The 16,894-nt window shown below is 50.2% G+C and overlaps 1 protein-coding gene and 1 pseudogene across 1 annotated transcript in view; both read right to left on the bottom strand.

Moving 5' to 3' along the window:
* Galnt6 (polypeptide N-acetylgalactosaminyltransferase 6) overlaps positions 1-4,468 on the bottom strand; it is a 38,868-nt gene extending 34,400 nt beyond the window's left edge. The window contains exon 1 of the mRNA XM_059247066.1: positions 4,396-4,468. The gene's annotated coding sequence lies outside the window, so the exon portion shown is untranslated. The remainder of the gene's footprint in view (positions 1-4,395) is intronic.
* An 11,382-nt stretch (positions 4,469-15,850) lies between these two features.
* On the bottom strand, positions 15,851-16,195 carry LOC131897096 (c-Myc-binding protein-like; annotated as a pseudogene).
* Between the last annotated feature and the right edge of the window lie 699 nt (positions 16,196-16,894).

Raw genomic sequence — 16,894 nt, 5'->3', positions numbered from 1 at the left:
TTCTCCCTGGCATTCTGCTCTCGGCTGCAGGAGTCCTGCCCAGGCCGGCTGGATATGTCCTTCAGCCACAGCACTCAGGTCTGCAAGCAGCCAGCTAAGCCCACTGACGTGAGCAGGTCCCCGCTGCTTCCAGCACCCCTAAATCCTGGTCCATGCCAAGATCTGTTACGTTCAATCCCTTCACAGTAACAAGCCCTTGCTGATTATGCCCTGCCTCCTGGGTCCCCCCTCACCCCCAGCCCTTCCTCTCCACTCAAAACTGTTGTCAAAAGCTGTTATCGCTGGGCGGTGGTGGCGCACGCCTTTAATCCCAGCACTTGGGAGGCAGAGGCAGGCGGATCTCTGTGAGTTCGAGGCCAGCCTGGGCTACCAAGTGAGTTCCAGGAAAGGCGCAAAGCTACACAGAGAAACCCTGTCTCGAAAAACCAAAAAAAAAAAAAAAAAAAAAAAAGCTGTTCTCACTCGCCCTGGAGGGCGAGATGTAGTGCCTGCCTTCCAGATTCCTTTGGGCTTCTCCACTTCACGATGAGCAAAGCCCTGGTCACATTTCTTTAGACGAAGGCTATTCAACTGTGGCAGAATCATCCAGTAGTCAGCTTCCCATCTGCATTTACCTTCCAGCCTAACCAGACGCTTGGCATGGCTGTCTTTCCCTTCCTAAGATCTCAACAAAGCAAAAACAAAGTAGACAATCTAAACTCTTACTTACAACGTTTTTAATTCCAAGGTATCTTCTGAGGCTGGAAAGATGGCTCAGCAGCTAAGAGTGCTTACTGCTCTCCCAGAGGACCTAAGTTCAGTTCCCAGCATCCACATCTGATGGTTCACAACTGCCTGGAACTCCAGCTCCAGGGGGATCCAACTCCTCTGGCACACACACGTGCACATAATTAAAATTAAATTTAAAACAAATAAAAAGAAGTCTTCCTAGTAGGACGTGGTGGCCCAAACCTGTATTCTCAACCCTTGGAAAGCACAGAACAGAGGATCAAGAGTTCAAGGCCAGGGACTGGAGAGACGGCTTAGTGCTTAGGAGCACTTGCTGCTCCTGCAGAGGACAGAGTGGTTCACGACCACCCGTGACTCCAGCCCCGTGGGATCCAACGCCCTCATCTGACCTCCGTGGGCACCAGGCGTGCGCAGGGTTCACATACATGAATGTAGGCAAGAAAGACATTTGCACACATAAGATTAAATCAATAAATAAAAGAGTTCAAGGTCATGTTCATTTACATGGAGAGTTTGAGGCAACTTTAGGCTACATGGAACCCGGTCTCTAAAAAAACAAAGAAAACAAGGTTTCCTAGGTGTGCTGCTGCCTCTGGGGGCTGGTGTGCATCTTTGTCTCCAAGGGCACTTACCTGTCATGCTTCCTCCACGTGGGACTTTCCCACTAGAGTCACAGAGGACAGTGAAACAACAAGCCCGCGCACCCACGTCCGCAAGGCCTGTTTCCAAGCTTCTGCATCCAGAGTGCGTGTTCTGACTGTTAGGCCAGCCTCCTACCTTCAAGGTATCCATCCCTCTGCACTAAGGGTGTGTGTGTGTGTGTGTGTGTGTGTGTGTGTGTGTGTGTGTGTGTACACGCACGCATGCGTGTGTTCAGGAGCATGTGTATATATGTGCGTGTGCATGTTCATGTGTGTGTTTATAATCATGCATGTGTGGGGGAGTGCATGCATGTATGTGCACGTGCACGTGAATATGTGTGTGTCTGCATGCATGTATGTGTATGTGGAGTCACTTCCTTCCCTGTCTGTCCTTTGCATTAGATGCAGAGCTGCAGGTAAGAATGGAGTTTCTTCCTGCACATTTCTCCCTAGGGCTTGGGACCGGGCTCTCAGGTGCCTGTGGAGTCCTTCTCAGAGCCCTTTTCTCCCTGGGCTGAGTCCATCCTTGTTTACCACGCCAGCCTTTCGCCCAGCACAATTACAGCATTGAGATCCGCACAGCGACAGGCACTGCCCTGCACTTGACCTCCTGCTCACTGAAACCCTCACTCTGATCCCATCGGCCACGATCGGACATTTTGGGCTTTTCCAGAAGAAAGGCTGAGGGTATATGAAGACAGCCAAACACCCGCTGTGGTACTCAGCTTTGCTTCCACAACTGGAGACACTTGGAATGTGTCCATCATACCCAGGGATGTTTAGAGCGATGCTATCATCCTCTTTCATTTGCTTTTTCAAGCAAAAAAGATATTGCCTACAAGGACTCAGCCTGTCACTTCAGTATGTCACCCAGGCTTGCCTTCAGCCTGACTCCTGGGCTCAAGCAATTCTTTTGCCCCATTCTCCATACCTTTAATCTCAGCACTTGGGGGTTGGGGGCAGAAGCAGGTGGGTCTCTAGGAGTCTGAGGCCAGCCTGGTCTACAGAGTGAGTTCCAGGACAGACAGGGCTATGCAGAGACTCTGTCTGAAAAAACAAAAATAGAAATAAAAAACAAAACAAACCAAACCTCACACAAGTTGTGTTTTTTTTGTTTGTTTGTTTGTTTGGTTTCGTTTTTTGCTTTTGCTTTGAGACAGAGTCTCGTGTAGCCCAGGCTGGCCTCAAACTCATTATGTAGCCAAGGATGACCTTGAACTTTGGATTCCCCTGCTTCTACCTCCCCGGTGCTCGGGTTACAGGCACATGTCACTATGCCCAGTTTATGCCATGCTGGAGACTAGACCCAGGGTCTCATGCATACTAGGCAAACACTCTGCCAACTGAGCCACATGCCCAGCTCCTGCCTTCTGTTTTACCCAGAAGGAAACTGACGCTCAGGGAGACTAGCTCAACCACAGCACACCACTAGAAAAAAGCCGGGGCAGGATTCCCACCCAGGCTCATGTCTGTCCAGAGCCGTGACACATCTTACGTGTGGTTGGTCCCTGAAGCTCCAGCACCTCACTTCCAGGAGCGCCTCCTCATTTGCCCAGGGAGTGTTTACGTGACGTGGCCAAGGTTACACAGCCACATTAGTGTGGCAGAGCTGAGTCAGCCACCTGCAGCCTTTATTATACACTGCCTCCCTCTGGGACCGAGCTCAGGTGAGGATGAGGCTGCCCCTCCCCACCCTGACTTCTGTTCTAGGCAATGGCTACAAGAACTCAGTCAGCCTTGTGTCTGGGTTTCTCCCAGCTGAACTTGGACTAAGACAGTTCTGATCTCAGAGGGCGCCTGACAATACCCACGGGGCCTCCCGGCTCCTGGACTCTTCTGTGGGCTGGAGGCAGTACCAGCATGGGCAGTGATTACTCAGCAGCCAATTCCCTCCACAGTGTCTCTTGCTCTATGCACTACCTTTTGACAGTCCTGTCTTGCTCTTGGGTCCTGGTACTACCCCACAGCAGCTCTCTCCTGCCACCTCTGGGCTCCTGAGGCACGTGGCTGATAAAACGGAGCTGGGGAATGCCTGTGACTATGCGCGCTACTCTGGGGAAATTTGAATGAAGTGAATTTCAAAACCCTGATCCAGTCATCACATGAATTTGCCTATCTCATCCTTCTTTGCTTTTCCCTGATGACAGGGGAACAGCTCTCCCGTCGGGGAGGAGAGGAGGGCTTGTGTAATGCGCACACATCTGCGGTTAAATGAACATAGCCCTGGAGGCACTTTGGTGTGTCTACAGTCTTTAACCTCAGCCGGTGCCTGTCTTTACGGGTGTCAGGATGAGCTCAGAGTGCAACCTTAAAGCTCTCCCTGGAACCACTGTGGCGAATTCCTGCTTAGGACAGGGGTTCCTCTTTGAGCTCTGTGGGCAACCTCTCATCAGCAGAGCCCGCACAAGCCGTGGTCTGGAGTCTGGGACAACTGGCCCTTGGGCAAGGAACAGGAGGACTCTCCTTATAGTCATCACGAGGTATGGAACAAGTGAGGGAGAGAATCAGGAAGTTGGTGACAGTCACAGCCACCACACACTCCCTAGCCAATATCACAGAACTCTGTTCTCTACTCAAAAGCGCCAAGCATGTGGGGTGGAGGAGAGAGGATCAATCAGGCAAGGGCTCTGAGGGGCCCCCACCAACGAGGCTTCCCCTGGTTTGTCCCTTCCGCGCAGGGGTGACACGGCAGGAAGGACCCTCTCGGAAGGACTTCCCGCGCTTGAACACACGAGGTGGTCCAATCTGGGGAGGCACAGGGTCGAGCTGCCGGCTCGTCCCCCGGTTTCTGGACCGCAAAGATGGAGAGGGTCCCTCCCGGGGGAGGCGCTAGCTGCCACCCGCCGCCGGACGGGCGCAGAGGACGTGTCTGGCTCGGCCCCTTCATTTTACTGCCGGTCGGAGAGGAGGGGGGCGGGGTGCGGGGAGGCGGGGAGCCGGGGCTCAGAGCGAGCGCGAGTCCCCAGGAGCTGCGGGCTGCCGGGTCCCAGGGCACCCCGGGGTTGCGCGCCCCGCTGCTGCTTACCTATCGCGCCGAGACCGAGCCGTCGCCCGCCGAGCCGCTCGCCGGTTTCCCGACGGGGCGGCCGGGAGGGCGGGTCCGGGGCGGGTCCTGTCGCGGGTGGCGCCCCGCCCCGTTCGGGCAGGTGCAGCGACTGGTCTCCGACCCGGGAAGCGCGGGTCCGAGGCTGCAGGGTCCACAGCTAGACCAGATCTCAGGCCCTCGCCACCCCAGGCCACTGCCACCGGGCTGCATGTTCCAGGCGGCGAGAGCAGGGAGCCACGGCGTGCCTGTCCGGAGCCCGAGGCCATCAGCGCAGGACGTGCTGGGCATAAGCCCAGAGGCTCGTCCATGTGTCTGAGACAGATAATTTGTGGATACATCAATTCCCCTCTCTGTTGTAAAATATTATTTAACTAGGCAAAGATGTGTTACATTTGTTTATGCTGCAGTATATAACTTTAACCGTGTAAAGGTGTGTTGCTTTTGTTTATGCTGCATTTATTTAATTATGAAAAGATATGATGCATCTGTTTCCCCTTGCCTGCCTAAGGCACCTTAGGTCTAATAGAGAGCTGAATGGCCAACAGCTAGGCAGAGAAAGGATAGGCAGGGCTGGCAGGCAGAGAATAAATAGGAGAAATCTCGGCTCAAAAAAGGAAGGAAGAAGGAAAGAAGGCGAGGAGAGAATGAGGGAGGAGAAGCCAGGCTGACCCCAGACAGACAGACATACAGAAGAGTGGAAGTAAGATATCCAGAAGTAAGAAAGTAAACCCTGGGTTGAGTTGAACCGCTGAGGGGTATTCTGGAAAAGCCAGCAGAACACAGGCCAAAGCTACCCTAACTCACTTGAGGAAGGGCTGCACTTTCACAGGCGTAGTAAGGGAGGTGCCCCACATTCTTGGCATAGTTACCCCACCACTGCTTGGGAGCCAGCTCCACGTGCTTCATCACCCACCCCTCCACGCCCGAGACCAGGACTGAGGGGTCAGGCTCCATCCCCTGTGGTTCCTCTGCAGACTTACTTTTTTTTTTTTTTTTTTTTTTGGTTTTTCAGGCTGGCCTCGAACTCACAGAGATCCGCCTGGCTCTGCCTCCCGAGTGCTGGAGGCGTGGGCCCGGCTTCCTCTGCAGACTTACTTAGGTCAGGGCCTCCCCCCACAGCTCTCCTGCCTGGGATCTCAGCTTTTCCTGCTGCAGATGAGAGGATGTTGTCCTATTTCTCTTTCCTTGGCTGTTAGACTCCCTGCCTAGGTTTGACTTATCACCTTTGCCCTCTCACCTAGCTGACCATCAGGGATATGTGATCTTTGTCAGGTCCCCACAGGACCTGAGGTGAGGGAATCACACTTGCCTGGGGCAGGCTCTTGACCACTGACTCCACCTTGGAGCTGGAAAGAGGCGGTGTTTGGCTTTCCAAGAAGCCGCGCCGGCCAGTGTTGTGTGCCTCACATTCTGAAGCTGTTTTCAGTGAGTTATCTTTTAAAATAAGAATTGATTAGACCGCCTGTAATCCCAGCACATGGGAGGCAGAGGCAGGCGGATCTCTGTGAGTCCCGGGCCAGCCTGGTCTATAGAGCGAGATCCAGGACAGCCAGGACCAAACAAAGAAACCTTGTCTTGAAAAACCAATACTACTATTAATAATAAATAAAATAAAAAAGAAATTGATTAGCATTTATTGTGTAAAACAATGGGTTTCATTATAACACTTCAAAGACTTCATAAATACATACATACATTCATTATAACACATCATATTTGATCATCTTCAATCAGTTTTTTTTATACAATTCTTGTGGGGGGGGTCAGAGGGCAACTTTTAGAAGTCAGTTCCCTCTCCCACCGTGTGAGTCCTGGGAATTAAACTCAGGTTATTAGGTTTGTATTCACTGTATCTTTCCAATCCTTTTCTTCTTCTCCTCCTCCTCCTCCTCGTCCTCCGAGACAGTGTTTCTCTGTAGCCCTGGCTGTCCTGGAACTCACTCTGTAGACCAGGCTGGCCTCAAACTCAGAGATCTGCCTGCCTCTGCCTCTCTAGTGCTGGGATTAAAGGCGTGAGCCCTGCCTCCATTTTTGTTTTTGAGAAAGGGTCTTCTGTAGCCCAGCTGGTCTCAAACCTAGGACAATCCTCCTGCCTCAGCCTCCCAAGTGCTGGGGTTAGAGGCACGAACCGCCACGCCCGGCTATGATTTTAAATGTGACTTAAGTCCTCAGGTGACTAGCTGCCTAACCTGGAGGTACATGCTATAGACCTATCCCCAAGGCATCATGCCCTGAGTTGTCCCCTCCTAGCAGGGGAAGGCTAGTGCTCCTCCCCACTGAATCAGGGTTCTCAGCCACCAGAGCGCAGGAGCTGCCTACATGACCTCCAGTGGGGGCAGTCCACAGCCTGTCGGCACACACCTCTAATCCGAGAAGTTGGGAGCGGGAGGCAGGAGGACCAGGGGTTCAAGGCCACACTTGGCTAAATAACAAGTTTGAGACCATCACAGGCTACTACAGGAGACCGACCCAAACTAAAAGAAGGTGTGTGGTGGGGGTGTGTGACGTGGCTCAGCAGGTGAAAGTGCCTGTAACCTCACTCTGATTCCTGCTTTTGGTCCCCAGAGCCTACGGAGAATCGACTCCCAGAAGTCGTCCTCTAATCCCCACACAAGCACCCACACTCACACACAATACTTACAAATAAAGTAAAAACAAAATTAATGATTTCCCTTAAGTGACAAGTTTATATATGCATGTGGTAAGGGTTGAAAAACCGTCCCCAGGACAAGAAATGGAGTGAGAGTTGCACTTCCTGCCTTCCCGACCTGCAGGCCGGCTCTTGAGATCATCCACGCATGCTCACAACCACCCTTCCATCACTGGCTCTTCTGCGGACCAGCTGCAGAGCCTTGAGATGGCCCATTCCGAGGAGCCTGGTGAATTTCACCGTTTTCCCTCGCGAGCTGGTTTTTGTTGCTCAACCATTTTAGGTTCTAGTTCGGGGTGCTCTACATTTCCCTTCCATGTCAGTGTTTTTCAAGGGGTTTCCCCACCAGAGCGCAGGAAGCTCAGAGGAGCAGATCCGTTGAAGCCAGCTGAGACAAGGGCAGCTTTGTGAGCAGATGACATCAGTTCTGCCCCTTCTCGGGTCCCTTCCTCCCACACGCAGGCCTTGGAGAGACACAGCTACTTCTGGGGGCGGCAGACGCGGGGGAGGGGGAGTCCTGCCCTTCACAGAGAGGGGCTGGCCCGGCTTATTTGGAAACACTTGTCAGGGCGCCTTGAGCTTGCCAAGGGGTGCAGGGGGAGGCCTGGATCACTACCCCTGACCTCACCAGTAGGTGACTCCTGCAAGTGACAAGTGTGATGAGTGATGCCCAGGCCAGCCTGGGCTACTGAGTAAAGCATGTTGGGTAAACAATGTGAGCGGGACAGTTCTAAGTGCTACCGGCTTTTTTTTTTTTTTTTTTAGCTCTTTTGTTCCTGTACCCAGGGGGGAGTCGCCAAAGCAAGGGATGGGTTAGAAATCCAGGCTGTTCAAGTTCTGCCTTCATCACTAAGGATTTCCAATTCACTTGTCTCAGTGTGCCTCGGTTTCTTTATCTGTAAAATGGGATTATTATTTCAACCATTGTGTTAAGAGATTGGTAAAGCCATCCCTGGCGCCGGTTTGTAATCCCAGCATTTGGGAGGTGGAAGCGGGAAGATTACTCGGACTTGGAGGCTAGCCTGGGGTACTGAGTGAGACCATGTCTCAAAGAAACAGATGATGGGAGCTGGTGAGATGCCTTAGTGAGCAAGAGCACAAACCCAAAGAGCTGAATTTGACCCCTGAATGCCTGGGCTGTCATCGGCCTGAAATCTCAGCACCTGGGAGGAAGAAGGAAGAGAATTAGAAGGTCAGGAGGTTAAAGGTTGTCCTTGGCTATAAAGTGAGTTCAAGGCCAGCCTCAGATACAAGAACTTGTCTCAAAACACCACACACAAACCCTAAAATCTGAAAGCCTTGGTGTGTAACCATAATCCCAGCCCTGGGGGGAAGAGGGAGGGGGGAGGAGAGAGAAAGGGAGGGACCAGGAGTTCTCTGTTATCTTCAGCTACATAACAAGTTCCAGGCCAGGCTGGGGTACACAATCCCCTATCTCAAAAACCAAACCAAACTAAAAACAAAAACAAAAAACAAAACCAAAGCAAACCTGTTTTAAAAACCCTGCGGAGCCTTTAACCCAGTCCCTGTAAACAAACAGTAATGCCCTCAAATCTTATCATCTCATCAGGGACTTTTTTCTTCCTTCCTTAAATGAAACATTGTTTTGTTATTGTTGTTGTTGCTTTGAAATAGGGATTTGATACGTAGCTCAAGCTGGCCTCGAGCTGTTGTGGGGTATTCGCCAGGGACGACTGTGCCGACATGGGTCTAAGCCAATAGAAAGTCTGTTAGTCAGCCGGGGACTACACTGGGTGTTCGGAGTGTTCGGGATCCCAGTGTAGCCCTGAGCCTTTCTCAGGATGAGTTTTTAAGCACAAAACCATGTCCTGGGTTGACATACCTCAGTTAACAAGAACTGTTAGCCAGAAGCAGAACCACAGAAGCCAAAACCAAGGTTAGTACATTTAGGGACTTTCCCAGAACTATGGACTTTGGTGGATTAGGCCTTTGTTTTAGTTTTGGCATGTGGTGCTGTCTACCTGCTGAGTTTTACAGCCTGAATGGTACTTCCATCATGGACTCAGTTGTGCTAAGGTCTGGAGGCCTGTTACAGAGCTTCATCTTGCCTCTTAGACCGTGGGATTAGAGGTGGGCACCACCATGTCTGGCCTCTAAATGCTGTGGAAGTTGCACAGAAGTACAAAGGTAGGCAAGCCTTGGCTGTCTTTTCTAGACCCAGTGGTCAATCTGGGAAGCCTGATGGATGTAAAAAGAATTATGACTGGGGTAGGCTCAGGACTAGATTATAACAAATGAGGTATTTGTCTTAAGTGCAAAATTCAAAGGGCAAAATATTCAATACAAGAGGTCAGACTCTGCCCAGTATTGGCGAACTGTTCCGGGCTATCGGAAGTACTGAGGGGTGCCTTGAGAATGATGAGTGAGGAAGCCCTGCTGTGGGGAGCTTCGAGTGGATACTTAGAACTCTGACAGGTTCTGCCCTGTTTTGTCCTGGCCCGGTGTCCCTACAGGTGCTGAAAGACTAAGGAGAAGAGCCTTTGGCTGATTGGCATTTGCTGGCTCTTTCAGTATAAGCTTAATCTGGTGATGCTGCTGTCCTTGTCAAGACAGGCTTTAGATATTTCTTTTGGGCTCTGAACAAGTTTTCACTTCTTTGAAAGAACAGATACTGTTATGCCCAGATCGCGGGGACCCCCAAAAGACCACCATGGAGACCAAATCCTATATGTAAAGTAAAAAGCTTTTATTTTCAAGATCTGAGCTTGGTCCCTCTGTCTGTCCTACACAGTGGTGAGAACAGAGAGCCCTGAGCCCAGGCAGGGTAGGGATTTTATCATAGCAGAGGCTGAGGTGAGGGGATTTCCAGGGTTCAGGACCCTGATTGGCTGACATTTGTCTAGGGGTGTCTGTAAAACAAAAACAGGTGTGTGCTAGACTCAGGGACATCTGGCTATCTTATCTAACTTTATCTAATGGTTGGAATGTTTGGGATGTCAGGTACTTCCCCTTAGAGGTAGGCTCTCCCTGGGTGGGGTCAGCATATGGCTTTTCCTGGGTCTGGGTGCTGCCTGCCAGTGAGCCTGTCCCAGAAGCTGGGCCGGGGCCCTGTCCTGGCAGCTGTGTGGTCAAGCTGTCTGGGGGCCCTCCACAATACAATAAGGCACAGTGGGGAGGTAGCTCAGTAGAAAAGCATTGACCGGGATGTCTGAGGCCCTGGCACAAAGCCTAGCACCAGAAAAGGGGAAAACGGGCAGGCTCTCAGGAACTCCCTGAGGGCAAAGGCCACGGGAGAGCTGCGAGAGTGAGAGTGTGAAGAGGCTGACCAGGATTGATTCCTGCTGATCAGCAGAGCTGGAGTTTACATTGTTCGTAGGATCCACCCACCTTGGTGTTTGTCATATGAGATAATTCACAGCCAGCTGTGACAGCCAAAGCCAAAACCAAAGAGGGAAAAACGGGGAACATCGGCCCAAATGACCGGTTTCTCCTCCCAGGGCCGTGGATTGTGCTTTGAGGTGATTAAAATTAAGATCTTCTGCAGAGTCTGGAAAGAAGCGATGGGGATAACTATGTGGTTGGACGGCTAATCTTGGTAGTCAACATGAAGTGCCTGAGAAGAGAGAACCTCAATTGAGGAATTGCCTCCATCAGATTGGCCTGTGGGCGTATCTGTGAGGCATTTTCTAGATTGCCAATTGCTGTAAAAGGCCCAGCCCATTGTCCCACCACCCCTGGATGGGCAGGTCTGTCTGTCTAAGAGAGGTACGTGAGTAAGCCGGTGGTAAGCAGCCTTGCTCTGTGGCCTCCGCTTTAGTTCCTGACTCCAAGTTTGTATTAGTCGTTTTTTTTCTGTTGCTCTGTGGCCTCTGCTTTAGTTCCTGACTCCAAGTTTGTATTAGTCGTTTTTTTTCTGTTGCTGTGATAAAATCCCACAACTGAAGACAATTATGGAAAAAAGAGGTTTGCTTGGGCTTGGGTTCCAGAGCGAGGAGAAGTCGCCTTGGCAGGGAGGCGAAGCAGAGAGGAGCAGCCATGGCGGCCGGGCAGGAAGCTGAGAGAGGGTGTAAAATCTCAGAGTCCGCCCCAGTCACGTGCTTTGTCCAGCAAGGTCACACCACCTAGACCTCCCCAAACAGTGTCACCCACTAGGAACCAAGTTTTCAAACGCCGGAGCCTATGGGGACATTTTTCATTCAAACCACCCCCAGGTACCTCCCTCAAGCGCCTACTTGGCTTCTCTCAATGATGGACTATAAGGAGGAATTCAGGTAAATCCTTTCCTTCCCCAGGTTGCTTTTGGTCGTGGTGTTTATCACAAAACAGACCCAACTGGGACACCTGGGGAACCAGTGGACGTTTATGTGAGTGAGTCTTTTAATTCCAGTGATCTTGAAAGCCATGTGGGTGGGAGTGGGGGCTGTGCATGTCACTCTAGATCCCAGAAAGTGGGTAAAATCCTGGAGCTGGGGTTTGCACCCATCTTGGGTTTGGAAACAGACTTGATAACAAGGGAACATTCTGGAGGTTCTAGGTTATTACAACTGCCCGTCACGGGATTATGTCTCAGCAGATGCTATGGGAGAGAGCCGTGCCTGGGGATGGGAAACCTGGGAGAACTCCCCCTCCCCTCCCCAGTCAAAGGAGATTCTGTGGGTTCCAGGAAACCCTTCAGTTAGCTGCCAGTTTTGTGTCTGTGGACAGGTGTCTTAACCTGTGTTCTTTCTTAAAAAGCGGTTATGGATATGATTTGTTGTGAAATTTAGATGAGACAATGTCTGCATGCTGTGTGGACAGTGTTCAGAGAGTGAACGTTGTGTGTTCAACTGCAGCAGCAACAGAGGCAGCCTGTAGTTGGACTTTCTGTTCAGCCACCAGCTCACAAATAACAGGGAGACTTATTAATTACGAAAGCTTGGCTTTAGCTTAGGCCTTTTCCCAACTAGCTCTTATAACTCAGATTCACTTGTTTCTATTAATCTGCATTCTGCCACATGGCTCCGTTACCTCTCCTCTGTTCCTTATGTCTGACTTCTTTAATGTCTTACTGGTGTGTCTTGAGGGCCTACATTCATCCCGAGTTCCTCTCTTTCCCTGGAAGTCCTGCCTAGTCTCTTCTGCCTAGCTATTGGTCGGTCAGCTCTTTATTGAACCAATCACAGTGACACATCTTCACCCAGTGTAAACAAACATTCCCCAACAGCACCCATCAGCACCTCTCACCCCCGCCTCCCCCCAAGGAGACTAAAGGCCTTCGAGTATCCTGGGCCTGACAAGAAGGCCCTGAGGAGCCAGTGCATAGGATCTGTGCCCACGATTCTAACTGAAATCTTTTACTTCCTCATTTTCAGAGACTGAGCGGAACCTCCCACAGCTTGCTGGTGGGCTTGGCTGAGCCTGGAGGTTAGATTGGACAGGTATGAACACCAGGATATACCACTTAAAGTGCTGTCCCTTGTGGGGGTGGGGCTGGGGATGGTTGAGCTGTCCGGATTGTCTGCCGCTCTTGTAGAGGGCCTGACTTCCATTCCAAACACCCATGGCAGGTGGCTTAGACTCAGAGCTGCCTGTAACTACAGCTCCAGGAGATCTGGTGTAAACACACACACACACACACACACACACACACACACACACACACACACACGTAAAGATAAAAAATAAATCTTAGAAATAAAGTTCTTTCATTTGGGTTTGCTTCCAGAGCGGCTAACACAGAGGACAAGACAAGGGTGCAGTTAAGAGGGTGACATCTGCCCCCCATGGCTGGTGTTTTTTCTAAGTTGTTCTATTATCAGTAAAGATGCAGGAGTCAGATATTGGGGTGAAAACCTTATAGATCAAAAAATCGGCAGAGGAGTGGCCAGCTGACTTTCCCTCCACACTTCCCAGACCCAAAGGGACCAAGAAAAGCCCACGAATCTCCAAGTCCCTCCCGACTCTTTCCTGGGCCTCTCTATGCATATCCTGGGTCCTCCATCTTCTCTATGGCTAATTCTTGTCAACTAGTCGCTGGCTCCGCCCCAATTCAAGGTTAACTCTATTAACACAGTCTTGGGGTATCACAGTGTGATCAAATATTGTGTAACACATGGCCTCTCATGTCACTTCCCAGAGAAACACCCCTTAGGGGTTGGTGAGGTGGCCGTTGTTGGGGGGATGTCCAGGTACCTGCCAGGATGTCCTCTGGTTTTGTACTCCAGCTGTGGCACACCTCATAGCAACGGAAGTTCCTCATTACTCTGGCTTTGCTACCAGGTCTGAAGTCCAAGCCTGGCCCTTGTTAGCCAATAGTCTTCCTGTGCAGACTGAACAGCCCCACCTCCTCCGGCAGATGCAGACCTCTGATCGGGGCAGCTGGTGGGAGCTAAGCTTGGGCAAGGGCAATCCGTACAACCTGTGGCAGCCACAGCTGGGGGGACTTCGGGTTCTCATTTCTGGGGGCCACAGTGATCTTTGCCTGAGGGCAGGCAAGGGATGTGGGCTGGGGGGGGATGAAGCTAGACTATCTGCCCTTCCTGTTTAGTAATGGCTTCAGCTTTCTTTTTTTTTTTTTTTTTTGTTGTTGTTGTTTTTTTGTTTTGTATTTCGAGATAGGGTTTCTCTGTGTAGCTTTGTGCCTTTCTTGGAACTAGCTCTGTAGACTAGGCTGGCCTTGAACTCACAGCGATCCGCCTGGCTCTGCCTCCCAAGTGCTGGGATTAAAGGCCTGTGCCACCAACACCCGGCCTGGCTTCAGCTTTCTGTTACAGAAAGACACAAATACGTGAGGAGCTACATGCAGGGATGGATGGGCCTTGGGGCTGCCTGTCGGACAGGGAATTGCTGGTCTGTGGCGTTAACTGTCGACTAAGAGTGTGGGGAGCTGGGCTCCATGAGAACAGGGCTGCCTGCCTTTGCTCCTTAGTTCATGTGAAGCTCAGATCGGCGGGAGCAGGTCTGTGATCTTTTGGTCACCGCAACTGGCTTAGGGTTTGCATATGGCTGGAGCCAGGTCCCTTGGTCTTCCTTGGGTTATGTTCTGAGTCAAGAAGAAAGAGACTTGCTCCTCTCCTCCCATCACCACTGGTGGGATAACCAGCTGGGGAGGCTGGAGGTGGAAGTGTAGAGTGGTCGTCTTTACAGTTACATGAGGAAGGATAGGCAAACCGAATGTAGCTCCAATCGAGAAGGCAAGGCAAGACGTTGAAGGTTGGGAGGACCCAAGGACATTTTTTTTTTTTTTTTTTTTGGGTGACAGGGTTTTCTCTGTGTAGCTTTGCGCATTTCCTGGATCTCGCTTTGTAGACCAGGTGGCCTCCAACTCACAGAGATCTGCCTGCCTCTGCCTCCCAAGTGCTGGGATTAAAGGCGTGCGCCACTGCCGCCCGGCCCCAAGGACATCTTTTGACCCCTGGATCCTGCTGTACCTGGAATTCATTATTCTTTTTTTTTTTTTTTTTTTTTTTTTTTTGGTTTTTCGAGACAGGATTTCTCTGTGTAGTTTTGGTGCCTGTCCTGGAACTCACTCTGTAGACCAGGCTGGCCTTGAACTCACAGAGATCTGCCTGGCTCTGCCTCCCAGTGCTGGGATTAAAGGCGTGCGCCACCATGGCCTGGCAGAATTCATTATTCTTATATTTACTTCTTCTGTTTCCACTTCATGTTCTTCCTTTCTTCTCTTTGACACTTTCACTCCCTGGTGGTTAAACTTTTCTGTCGGCACAAATACTCACTGAAGTTAGGTGGTACGGCTTTTCTTTTCTTTTTCGGTACTTTACTGTTTACAGATCTTTCGTGTACATTATCTCATTTGACCTCACACCAGCCCCTGTAGGGTAGGCAGCACAGATTCTCATGGTACAGATGGGGAAAGTGAATCTCCAGGCCATGAACTGACCTGCCCAGGGGTCTACAGTTAGCAACAACTTCATGTAAGTGTCAGTTTGGGGCCTAACAATTCAGCACCCAACTTCCCCTCACAGGGATAGTAAAGATAAAATTAATCCAAGGCTCAAAAAATACCTTTGAAGGGATTTTTAAAAGCACTGTATAATGACATAATCATCTGTGACATAATGGTTCGTCCCCCTTCCCACCCCAGCTTGTGCGTGAACCCAGAATTTTATATTATCTCTCTTGTGTGCTCAACTAAGGATCTGAGTGAGGCAGGGTAAGCACGTAGTCCTGTGGGAAGCTGTGTAAATTACCATCAGTAGCTGCAGCGTTAAGCAAACTGGAAACAACACAGATGGACGTGCAACCAGGACGCACTGAACCCCACGGCACAGCAGGGCAGCATTATCAGAGGGGCGTGACGGCGTAGACAGGAACCGTGGTGTCAGAGGTCACACCAGCACACACACAACGTTATCTAAGGCAAAGTGGTAGCAGAGAAGAGTTATTTGTTCCGTACAGTATAAGGAGCAGAAGATACATGGGAGTGATGCAGAAGCATCGTACATCACAAGTCTGTCCAGCTATCCACTGGGAATACACTGTCGAGAATGAGTGTGCCCACAAGCCCTCAACCAAGGAACAGCTCCATGCTAAATCTCCTAGCTAAAATACAAACCAGTACTATCATTCCTGATTGGATAATAAATAAAACGTCTTTGAAGGTGAAAAGTTATGTGGCTCTTTAGCTTTTCTTTAAGATCTACTTTGGAGTCTCCTGCTTTAAGACCCAAAGAAAGTTATATTGAGTTTTTATTGGTGACTCTATGTATATGTGTTTATAACATTAAAGTGTGATGAGTGGATTTAGCATATTAAAAGTTTATAGCATCTTTTCAGGAAATATTATATACTACAGAAGCTGTCCAAGTGATACAAAACCAGTTTTCAGCGTCTTTTCAGCTGAGAAGAATCCTGTTCAGCACACTTCTCCTCCTGAGGTGGCTCATCCTGAGCAAGCTTTGCTTTCAGGTTTTTATCTTCTTCTGTAGCAGCTTCATACTTCTCTTTCATATCTGCCAATTCTAGGCGAAGCAGCTCTATTTCTGGGTTTTCCGGGGTAGCAGCTACTAAGTGATGCTTTTAAAAATCCATAGCACCGTGGGCTTCTCTGGTTCTTCAAACAAGGCTACCCAAACTCTGTCAGCGGTTCAGCAAGCCCGCCTCCCAACTTCTCCACAAGGACCTCCGGAACTGCTCGCGCATTGAGTCAGTGGCTTTGTAAGGGGCCATATTGACAGCCCCAGCGGCATAGCTGTGAGACACAGGCTAGCGGTCTCCACGCAGCACTCAATGGTGCAGTTTTTATAAGACAATTTCATACAAGTCCCGCCCACAGTCCTACTCACACCTCCTTCCCCTCCCCGTCCTGTTAGTCCCCTTCATGCCTCTAGGCAGTTAGTTCTCTTCTGCTGTCATCTCACAGAGACATGATGGTTTTATGTATTTATATTGAATCTATGATAATAGCTCTTCTATTTGAATAGAGAACCAGATAGAGAAAACATTTGAATCTGGCTTATTTTGCTTAACATAATAGCATTCAGTTGCATCCACTGTTATGCAAATGACATAATGTTGTTGACTGTTTTTTTTATTACTTACAGTGATTTCCCCTTAAGCAACTGCTGTCCTAACCAGGGACAGCAACTTGGCAGCTACCAGCAGAGATTAGGCCGCAACCTGAGGGCTTCTGTTCCCTCAGGCATCAATTCTTTCAAAACTATTAAAGGAAACCTTATCTAGATCTCTATCCCTCTACAGAACTCAGAATTCAAAGGTTGAGGTGGAATTCTGCTAGCTCAGAGAGGCTGAATAGCAAGTAGCTGACCTTCTCCCTCTGCCAGAGTGTCCTTCTGCTCAGCCCTCACCCAGAGCCCTGGTTCCTCCCTACCGCTTCCTGTCGACTACTTGCTGACTCAGCCTTCTGAT

The sequence above is a fragment of the Peromyscus eremicus genome, chromosome 20 (genome assembly GCF_949786415.1).
Source record: "Peromyscus eremicus chromosome 20, PerEre_H2_v1, whole genome shotgun sequence".
NCBI classification, from domain to species: Eukaryota; Metazoa; Chordata; class Mammalia; order Rodentia; family Cricetidae; genus Peromyscus; species Peromyscus eremicus.
This window is presented reverse-complemented; position numbering and strand designations above follow the sequence as displayed.